The 10,845-nt window shown below is 37.1% G+C and overlaps 1 long non-coding RNA gene across 1 annotated transcript; it reads right to left on the bottom strand.

Annotated features, from left to right (window-relative positions):
• Positions 1-1,307: 1,307 nt before the first annotated feature.
• On the bottom strand, positions 1,308-10,839 carry LOC114485285 (uncharacterized). The gene is made up of 3 exons (XR_003678768.1): positions 3,186-10,839; positions 2,566-2,651; positions 1,308-1,398 (listed from the first exon to the last, which is right to left on the bottom strand). It is a non-coding gene; the product is annotated as an uncharacterized lncRNA (long non-coding RNA).
• Between the last annotated feature and the right edge of the window lie 6 nt (positions 10,840-10,845).

Raw genomic sequence — 10,845 nt, 5'->3', positions numbered from 1 at the left:
TGGACCTGTTGCCTGTGAACCCTGATGACTAGTAAATTTATTTGAAAATGCCACATGCTCCTTTTGTTTTAGTCTGTGCAAGTTCACTTATGTACACCCATCTTTTACCCCAATGAAGAAAAGGAGTATGTTCATCCTATTGATGAGCAACTGCAATTCAGGCAACTTGCCAGATAATGCAACTGGGCAAATTTCAGAATACTTGAACTCCAGTAGCAAGACCCCGTAACTCCTAACCAATATATTATACTGTAGATTTTTGCCTTGAGACCCATAAAGATGCTAAGCAAGCTGGCAATCAGAAAGGATTAACAGTTGAACCAAGACATGGACTCAGATGATTCTTGATTTGGGATCTCTTGTTTGCCTCTCTGAAGATATGCCAACCACAGATAATCAGAATGATTATGAACATTTAAAGCAGGATCTTAGGTCTCGTCCCTGGTACTGACTACACACAGCTTTTCAAAGCAAATTCCATGGGACCAGTGACTGCTGTGGCTTTCAACTCTCTCCCTTGGCAGTTACTTTAAAAACCTAAAGGGAATTCCCTAATGATCCAGTGATTAGGACTCTGTGCTTCCACTGCAGGGGGCACAGGTCTGATCCCTGGTCAGGGAAACTAAGATCCTGCAGGCCATGCGGCATGGCTCCCAAAAAAACAAAAACACCACCAAAAAGCAAACCCCAAATTTTAATACGCACCTCATATTAATTTGGTGTGAAAGATCCCTTTAACAGCTTGTCAAGTTTTAATGAGAGCTTCAAGAATGGAGGGGGTAAGCAGATTTTATAGTAAATTCCAGCAGTATTTTCCTTACATTTATAGGTATCCTGAGAATTTGCCCATTACACTGCATATAAAATTCAACTCCACTTTAAAGAAATTGCTACTCAGGGTAACCAAAATATGGTTATTTGGCAAGACGCAATTCAGTCTCTGCTTGTTACTGAAGTAATGTCTGACTACCCATAACCATAATCTGATAACCCTTTTGTAATATACAAAATGCTTTTTAACAACTGCTAATCACATGGTAATCTCAGGAATAAAACTTATTGATGGCTAAATCAGGTGAGTTCGTAACGTAGCGCCATCAGGTTGATTAGTAATTAAGAGGCTGAAGCAGCTCGGACAAAAAGGCCTCAAGAAGTAGAGTCCTAATTTATGTAGTTTGTTTTATACTTACAACATGGAATGACTTTTTTAATGTCACCTAGAAACAAGGTGCTGACATATATAGAAAATTCTAGAAAACAGAAGAGTCCTCTACTTAAAAACAAAACCAAAACAAATGGAAGGACAATCTGATTTTAAAATGTCTTTATTAAACAACAGGTTGTTTATTCCTCTTTGCTCTCTTCCTCACTGGTTTTCGGGACATAGTTCACCTGATCCTGTCAATTAAAGGAAACAATTACTCCAAAAGACCTAAGAATCACATATCAAGGTCTCAAATATTTATCAGTATCAACCAAGTAAACTTCCTAACAGCAAAGTAACATTAATCAAGGAATGTGGTAGTAATAGTATTTAATGATCTTTAGATAACTAAGGATTAAAAGAAGCAGAAATAATTTTAATATCAGACTCACCCAGTGAGTTTATTAAATTTTACTTCCATTTTCTACAAGAACTTTCTTACAAGGCAGATCTCTAACATTCAAGACACTCCATTGACTGGCACCCTCTTCCTAGGTATAAGATATAGCCTCGGGCTTCCCTGGTGGCACAGTGGTTGAGAGTCCGCCTGCCGATGCAGGGGACGCAGGTTTATGCCCCGGTCTGGGAAGATCCCACATGCTGCAGAGCGGCTGGGCCCGTGAGCCATGGCCGCTGAACCTGCGCATCCGGAGCCTGTGCTCCGCAACGGGAGAGGCCACAACAGGGAGAGGCCCGCATACCACAAAAAAAAAAAAAAAAAAAAAAGAAAAAGATATAGCCTTAATTCTCCCGTTTTTGTTAATTTCAAACTGATTATGACAGCCCTTTATACCTGTGATACCTTGAACGAATGCAATTTCTATAAGATGAAGGGACAGTAAGGTACCATCTACAAGCCACCTTTTTGTAAAAAAGTTTTATTGGAACACAGTCATGTCCATCTGTCTACGACTGCTTTCCAGCTAGAACAGCAGAGTTGAATTGCCCTTTAAAATTGCCAACCCTTCTAGATTATCATCTATATTTATTTTATTTTCTGCCTATTCTCAACTATAGGTAATCCCACCATTTAACTATCTGATGAGAAACAGGGAACTTCAAATCTTCTGAACCTTCTTCTACGTGGTCTTATGGACCCAGAGGTGAATACAGATATATATTTTTATTTAAAACTGAAGTCCTGTTTTTGTGAGGCTTTAGCCAAACAGACAAGGTCTACCACACCTCAGAAGGCTGTAAAAATGTTTAAATATTTAAGTGTGTGTTATAAAAACATATTTCCTGTAAGAAAGTTTTAATGTAGAAGAAATTAAAATGAAATAGCCACACGAGTAGTTATTTTTATACCACCCAAGAGTCCTCCTGAAGGCAGTTTACAGAGTAACAATCACTCAACTTACCTAGATATTTCATCAGTCTAACAAGTTGTAGCTTTCCTTCTTGATCAGCTCATGCTGTAGGTCTTGAGAATAAATATCTTATCCACCTAACGTTAAAATATTAACTGTGTTAAAATAACATATTCAGCATATTACATTTTTACTAATTTTTAACATGTACATTTTATTCTGACATCAACAACAGGTTGAATGAACCTGTTGAAAACAGGTTTTCCGTCCTACCAATGACTAGACAACTGTTCCTCACAATTTATTATGTAAAAAGGAATGGGATTTCGAATTTGTCCAAAGTTGATTTTAAGAGTACTGAAAATACATGTCTCCACTAATTCAAAGCCTTCTTTTCTGATCTAAATCTTTCATCTTTTTCTTCTATTGTTTGACATCTTTGTAATAAATAATCCCAACATTTTCTCTTTCCAACTCACATACACCCAACACGCATGCACACACATTTAAAAAATAAAAAATAGGGGTATTATCTTAGGAGAGGCGAACATCTTAAAAAAAAAAAAAAATCAAACAGTTTTCACCACACATAGCTAAATCAAATTATTTAACCATTAAATAGAAATCAAACCCAAAATCCTCTACAGGTTAAGACTTCCAAGGAAACTTACTTCAACGGAATGAACACTCCAGTATCAGCCAACATCAATCATTCTTACCTAAAGAATAATAAGAAAAAGTTAATATAAAAGACAAGGGCATAAAGATTTGAAAATGCTAGTTAATTTCAAAATTTAAAGAGTAAATTCCAGAGACAAAGATTTGGGGCAAGTTACAGCATAAAAAATAGGAAGAAACTTCATGGGGGGAAAAAATCTAAAATCATTCTGACGTAAAGTAGCAGTAGACACCTGAATTCGAGTGAGAACTGTATCTTCTTTAAAATACAAAAGCCTAACTGCATTTTCACCAGTCTGACCACAATGAAGTTTGACTGCAACCCAAAATATACTATCCCTTATGTGAAGGTATGTGACAACGTTTACCTTACCAAGTGAGTTTTAACATCGGCTCTTTTCATATAAAAGCACGTACCCTGCTCCCCACCAAGCATGTCTTCCATTCTCAGGTGGACTGACCACCTTCAGCAGGAGTCCACCAAGAGTGCCCTCCCCCTTCCACAGTACACAACAATGCAGTTGTTATCCTGCAATCCTATATATTTGCCTCATTCTTTCCCTCTTAAGTCCTCACTGAGTTTTAAGTTAGGGCAGGGAAGCTATGCCTTATCGGGACAGCAAGGAACCTGAGTTTTTCTGAGGGAGAAGACATTCACCTTCACTATATATGCCTGGCAGGGCCACAGTGCACAAAAACCAGAAAGATCAGCCTTAATTCAAATTCCAGGTTTTTCTTCCTCCCTGATTATCAGCAACTGCCAAGGGTATATGAAATAGTTCCCTGTTGCACATGTACCATCCATAAGGGATACTATATCGTTTTGCATTCTTCCTCCATTCTCCAGATTATCCTATGCTGCATCCAGCCCCTTTTTCACCCTCCAAATAAATCTTTTCAGCACTGGTGTTCAAAAGCAACATTTTTATGTTTGATGGTTTACCAACTGTGAGATTTCCACAGTTGAGTCTTAAAAATTGCCAATCATTATCTAGCAGCAATGACAGATGATTAGGAGCAGCCAAATCCTCTGAATTCTTTCCCTAAGAGGCAGCCATTTGAGAACGGCACTCGCTGACAGAGCACTGAAACATTATCAGCTAAAGCCAAAACCAAATAAAGGCCCAGAACAAACATCCTGGCTCTCTAAAACCTGTCCAAAATCATTAAGGGAAAGGCAGTAAATGCAGGACTGTGTATCATGTCACTGCAGCTGACAATGATTAACAATAGGAAACATGCAACCCCCATTAAGGTTAAAAGTCCAAAACTAGTCACACGCATCTCTTTATTGGGGAAAAGTGAAACTATTATGCATTCTTTGTAGGTTTTGCAACCTTATGTGAAGAGCACCCATTGCATTTCTTTCATCTTTCATAAAGCACCGGTACCTGTTCCAAGGGCCTAACAGTACGAAAATGCATTCTGGCATCACACCTCTGAACTTCCAACCATTCTCATTAAAAATAATTTTGGTTTGTAACAAGAAAAGACTATGAAATACAATGCGAGCACCTCGGTATATAGAGTTATTACTGAAACCCATTTATCCCCAGCTTTTTGACTGAGTGATTTTTTTAAGACCCTCTGCACTAAGATTCACAAATTACAGCTACATACAAACCAAAACTAGTAAGAATTGACTAAAGTCACAGGTTTCTCATCGAAAGTGCAAAAGCCTATTCATCTTGAGATAAGCAGAATGAAGCAAAATTACCCCCCCACCCCAATGATGTCCATATATTGTAACAAGTACATTTTCTCAAAATTGTTATTGACTGTTAAGAAACAAACCTGCGCTTTTATTTCTGAACAATCACTGAACCACGGTAGCAAGTGCTGGCCACCGACTTAATGGATTATGCCACAGGAAAACTCCATCAGGGATGCATGCCAATTTAGTGACACTTTTGTCACTAATACTGAGCATTATGTTTGATGTGCATTGTATTACTAATATAGAGAGCTAAACTAGTCACCATTTGCTCTTTCACCTAGCAGGAGAGTCAAGTCATTTGGTTGAATGGACTACGTATTAAAGCACAAATTTGTCCCCACCTTGTGAATCGCTTGCCAAAGAACAAGCCATTTTTCTTGATACAATGAAAAGAGAATTCTCATAGTCATGAAGAGTTTTACCAACATTTATGCAAAATAAACCAAACTTTCCAGTTACAGAGCAGAAAACATTATACACGAAAGCTGTTTCTCATGCATGCTAGCTAAAAACCAGTTCATAGACCAAAGTTCAGTTGAATTGAGGTCTGGAACAACAGTCGATGCAAAGCTTAAATCCTAAGCAACAAAAGGAAGGTGCTTTTGAAGACTTATTGTTTTGGTAATCGAACAGTTTGGATTGTAACATCACATCCCTAAAGCTAAGGGAGCCAAATTCAAAAAGCTACTCTGAACATTTGCAGTTATCCTACAGAATACGACGAAGTCTTATGATTGGGAAATGATTCCCAACGTGTATTCAATAGGCAAGTCAACGTGCCACACCACTTTCCCCCAGGTTTAGAGTATAAACATATTTAGACAAATCACAGAACTTGAACTATTCATGTTAGATTCCCATCTATGCCCCAAGTTAGTAACAAAGGTGTTCCCATGGAGCCCATTAAAAAAAATTTTTTAATCACATTACAAAAAAAACTGTACTTTTAGTCTTAATTCACTCAACCTGCAGAGTAATTACCAAGATTACACTCAAATTGATATTGCTGACCTATGGGCAGGTCAGTTTGCTACAACAGAAACTAATTATCACATGCTATACAGGCTGTGTCAAGATGCTTAAAAGCACTCTTACTTCCGAAGTATGGTATGGTCCCCTCCCCCACACCACTGATGTGTTTCATGTTATCTTCAGTTACAATGCAACTAAAAACCACACAACTGAATCAGATATACCAAATAATCAAGTTTGCACTTTTTATCTGAGAACTGCAACAGCACTGAATTCTGCCTGACAAATTACAGCTCTAAACCCAAACCCACGCAGTTTTGATATAAGCTAGCTTTATCATACAGGTGTTAGGTGCTGCACTGTAATTTCATTGTCAGAAGTATGATGTCAGAATGCCCACGGAATAAAAGTACATAGCAAGTCACCAAGTTAGATTATATTGCTTGTTACCTACCTGTATGCAGTCGGCAATGAGAATCTCGGAGCAAGCAGGAATACTACATCCGGGTCCTAATGTCCATTGCCATTTGCGGTACTACGTTCCTCACAGTTACGCACTGCAGAAATGCTGGCTAAATGCAGTTATGTAGCAGGCCACTACTTTAATAGCATAATTGCAGTCCAAGAACACCAGAAAATATTCCGCCACAACTTAGTGGCTTGCCCAAGAAAAGCCAAGTATCTAAATTTTTATCTGCCATAATATGCCACTTATAAAAATTGCACAGGCGTAACATTACAATTTCCCAAATTATTGTCTGTTTAAATTAGTGGTATAATACATCTAATAAAGAGTGGTGGGGCTTACAGTATTTCTTAGAAGTTTATCTAAACAAAGAGGATTATGGTTTCACTAAACGTTGAGCCAATGGGTTAGCTTTCTAAAATACCTATTAAATACACTGGGATCTCTTATTAGAGAATGCAGTTTTTAAAGATTAGGAATTATAAGAAGAGTAAATAAGTTTAAAAACAATCAGTGTTCCTCTTAAAACAAAATTATGAGAGAAAGTGGAGAAGAGGAAACGGGGGCAGGTGGTTTCTTTAAATGAGAAAAATGGCTAAATTACTTCAAAAGTACTACTTTCCCTTTCCCACCCCAAGTTTCATAAATCGGCTTTTAGGAATCTACTTTTAAAGATGATTCAAATTCACATTAGGCTAAGAACTATCATATACATTCCAAGACTTGTTGAAAGTCTATTTGAGTAGCTTACAACCCTTGGTATACTGCTGTTTCAGTGATTAAAGTCAAAACTTAGTTGAAACTAAGCAACATTACTTGCTAAACAACGTTTAGCAATTCTACACAGTAAGGCTATCAAAACCACAACTTTCAGGAGATTATCCATTAGCATCCTTCACCACTCTTCAAAGGTACAGTACTACCAAAAGCTTATTTTAGGGGTCTGTGCCAGCATCCCTTATAAAGAAAGGCATGTAATCTGAAAAATAAACTGAAACATTAATTTTATAGGCAGATTTTTCCATTTCCCCACCAGCCCCCACCCACACATTCAAGTTCACCCTCTGTGGGTGTCCCATGAACACCCCTTATTTTATCATTAGTGGAGTCCCTACCATACAATTCAAATCAAATTGTAATGGACTCCTTTCAAATCAAGACCCTTGTTTCCGGTACAGAAAATCTCATACATTATCACCAATTAATAACTTGACTTGGGACAAAACTTCCTCATTGATATAATTATGGTAGAACTAATCATTTCCAAGTGTCTTGGTGAACAGAAATAATGAACATTTTCTAATGAGATTCTCTCCCTTAATTAGCACACCAGGTACCTGTCAGTCACACAACCAGAATTCGGTGGCATGCCTTTATACTCCACTAGTGTTTTACTTTTAGTATTAACAGGTTTCCTATGCACAAGTGCTCGATTGTTTCAACAGGTTTCCCTTTGTACTCAGGCACAATACTAAGCCTTCAGTATTTAAACAAAGATTTGGTTTAGAATTTTACTTTTGCCAATTAACACCAACAAAGGTGAAAAGGAGGAAGACACATTCCATAGTAAGAGTTCTATAATGTACAAATTTGAATGGAAACATAACTAAGAACAAAGCCAAACCATTCAGTTACCTTACCTACTACTTTTAGGAAGTTATTCCTCTGCTAACAATATAAACATGGGAAAGCAGTTTCCCATTATACTAACAGACAACAGTAACAATCTATTTTATTAATAAGTCAAAATGTCTCTAACGAAATGAGATTCAATGAAGTTGACGATAAACTGACAACACCATCGAAAAGCTCCAAAGCTTTATGGTGGGAGGAAGGGATATTTGTACTGTGTAGCACGAGCAACTCTCCAGATTTAGTGCTACATCAAAAGGAAACTATGGAAAAACGGGTTAAAAATATTTCACAGTAAGAATAGTTCTCTGCAACCCTATTTGTTATTAACAGTCGCCACCAGCTCTTAGAAAAGAAAACAAATAGGTTTTTTTTATAGTCCTACAGATTTTTGCCCAACAGAAATAGCACAAGGAGATGTAAAAGTTACAGAGTACAAATGTATACATAGCCAAACCTACTTTATGATGACTATACCTTACTTTCGAGTTGAATGATTCAGACTAAACCCCATCTTTATAAATCACTTGAAGTAATACATGAAAAGACTTCATGTTTAACAATCTTTAATTCAAATGTGAAAGTTCAATACAAGCCGTTTGTAGGGCTTGGGACTCGTTCTTTAAAAAACAAGAATGGAGGAATGCAACAAAATGATCTTTCCACTTGTTCTTCAGAAACTTTCAAGGAAAAGATAGATCATAGGGCCATAAAAGATCCATTTAAGTCATACCCACTTTCTCCCCCTACCAATAGTCTTACACCCATTCCATAATCTTAATACACATTCCTGAATGAAGATTTACAGTTCAGCTTTGCTTACATAGCCATTTAAAAATACTTAGCACCGGCTTGCTTCCTATAATGCCAAACAAATCAAATCATGAAACTACTTCAATATGCATTTCTTCTTTTTAAAACAAGGGGGTACTTAAATGTAGAAAGCAATACTTAGCCTACAAATACATTTCCCAGAAATGGCATATGCCATTCAAAGGCCTAGACACTCTTATGCTTTCCAAGTGGAATACCTAGCCTAATGTGCATAGAAGCATGAATGGCAAAGTTGAAGATCAAAATCTTAACTATTTTTTCTATTTATTTGAAGCACAGTAAAAAAAAAAAAATTGGTACACTTTGGAAATTCAGTGGCACAAGGTACACTGCCATAAATTGAGGGACATTATACAGTTAAAAAAAAAAAAAAGGAAAAAAGGAAAAAAAAAATTCCCCTGTTTCAAACACTGCATTACATAATTTTACCTGCCCAAACAGACCATTTACAAATATTAGGTCAATAAACTGCTAACATCCATAAAAAGGTAGCTTTCTTACTAAAATGCAAGAATTTAAAAGATTGGTATCTAAACAAGAAAAGACAAAAACAAACTGGAATGAAAGCCTAGATATCACATCTAAAATCGGGGTTTTTTGTTTGGGCCTTCATACTCTTCTCTCCCTCTACCATATCCTGCCGGAGTTCCAGGCCCCATTCCTCTAGGACCCTGTCCACCCACAGGTCCCGCACCTCCCTGCCCAAAGCGCTCAGTACGCTATTGGAACAGTTAAGTAACAGTTCATTATATGTAGTTGATGTCCATGTGTGTTAAGTAAATATTTTAGAAGGTTCCGTAGTCAACGTTCGTCGATACAATCACCAATGAGTCGATCCACAGGTACCGGGAACATAGAAAGGAAAAAAGGGTAATTTGAAAATTAGTTTACGATAATACATGCCTTGTGGTATGTTCCCACTTGAGCCATTCTCATACACCTGTTTCAAAGAATAGATCTTCCCTGTAGTGCTAAAAAATTTAAGAATTAGTGCAGATGTGAAAACCCATTCCAAAATGAGTTTTAAGAAATTTCACATCAGATTAACCCACTGAAAAGCTTACACACTTCTCACTTTCAAGGTCTGAACAGGAAATTTAATTTCCAAGTAAGCCTAACAAGCCCAACCAGACAGATTCAATTCACTCAATGAAGTGACAAAGACCTACTCACCAGTTAGTGGTATGTGCTGCATAAGAAACCTTGTGCTTTTCAAGATCTTAAGACACATCTGCTAAGTTGCAGAAATCTTAAAAGGTTCAAAGTTTTAATAAAATGCTACCAGACTACAAAAAGAAAAAGAATAAAAGACTAATAGATTTAGTCACTTAACCGGCACAGTAACTTGATTTAAAAGTGTGTTGCCATATTCTCACAGGTATACCACCTTCAGAGCCATCACTGTATAACCAGAGACAATTATGTTCACAGTACTGTTCTCTATAGTTGCAAATTGACTGAATATACAGACCACCCTCATAACAGCCCAACTTTCCCCTTAGGTCTGTGAAAAGTCCACTGACAGTTATGATTCCGTGTTTTGGGTGTCTCCTCCCAAACAGCATTAACACCAAGCTTAAGTGACTGCAATAAAGCAGGACTTCATTATTCCATCTAGTTTTAGGTACTTCTAGTCCTAGAAACCTACGTTCCCAAACAGAAAAACCCTATAGATATGCAAAAGCACAGCAGCCTGAACTATCTTTCAAATTCTATTTAAAACAGACCAGTTATATTCAGAGTATTGCTAGGAAAAAAACAAAACCCCAAAACCAGAACAAAAGCCCCCCAGAAACTAAAACGGCATCAGGGTTTAACTGTTCCTATAAATGATTTCAACATGCTTCCTAAAAATACTAAAGGGCTACTATAAAAAGCCTAAATCTTAATCCTTCAAACTATTTCAAAATCCTAAAATTTTTAGGTTTTCAGCGCATTGTATTGTATGTTTTATCTCAAAAAGGTAAAAAGGAAATTTGGGGGTTTTACAATTATGTTATTACAGTATCTTAGAACCCAGGAGCTACATGTC

The sequence above is a fragment of the Physeter macrocephalus genome, chromosome 3 (genome assembly GCF_002837175.3).
Source record: "Physeter macrocephalus isolate SW-GA chromosome 3, ASM283717v5, whole genome shotgun sequence".
NCBI classification, from domain to species: Eukaryota; Metazoa; Chordata; class Mammalia; order Artiodactyla; family Physeteridae; genus Physeter; species Physeter macrocephalus.
This window is presented reverse-complemented; position numbering and strand designations above follow the sequence as displayed.